This window comes from Cariama cristata, unplaced genomic scaffold (assembly GCF_000690535.1).
Source record: "Cariama cristata isolate BGI_N322 unplaced genomic scaffold, ASM69053v1 scaffold8399, whole genome shotgun sequence".
Classification (NCBI taxonomy): domain Eukaryota; kingdom Metazoa; phylum Chordata; class Aves; order Cariamiformes; family Cariamidae; genus Cariama; species Cariama cristata.
In genome coordinates this window covers 30,846-31,478 of record NW_009637359.1, presented here as the reverse complement: position 1 = coordinate 31,478, position 633 = coordinate 30,846, and positions in this window count along the sequence as shown.

Below are 633 nucleotides of genomic sequence, written 5' to 3'. Positions count from 1 at the left end.
GCGGGAAGGCGGCTCTCTCCGGCAGCCAAGTTGTAGTCCCGGTCACTGTTGAATCCGAGGGAAAAAACAGCTTTTTATTTGCAAAATAAAGCAACGATGTGGAAAGCTCCTTTCTGTATTCAAAATACTGCTTTATTCGATGCCAGTTACGTTCTCCTGTCTCGTTGCGAGCTATTCTGTTTGTCTTCTGTGTCGGTGGAGAGAAACGGTGAAAACACTCTTTTTAAACTGCACAAAAAGCTGTGATTATATTTCACTGCCTGGGTGTCCGGTGTCTTAATCCAGTCAGTCATCACATAGTGAACGCTTTATGTTATGACTATCAGTTGTCATGCATAAGTAATCTTCAATTAGTGGCTAATCATACTGGCTCCCACTGAAAATCCACGATCTATATGTTCAGCTGTAAGTCCCTGAGTCTCGGCTCCCTGAAAGGCAGGCAGCTGTTTTGTTTGTGTTGTGCTTGCTTATGCTCATGAAGAGTTGATAATAATTTGTTCTAAGAACCCTGTGCTGTGCTATGGCAGCATGAATTGATTTTGTAGTAGGCACATGGTAAGTGACATAAAAGAGAACCGGTTTCCAAAACATCAGCGGTGGATGTTAGGAAACTGATGGCCATCTCTTTACCTC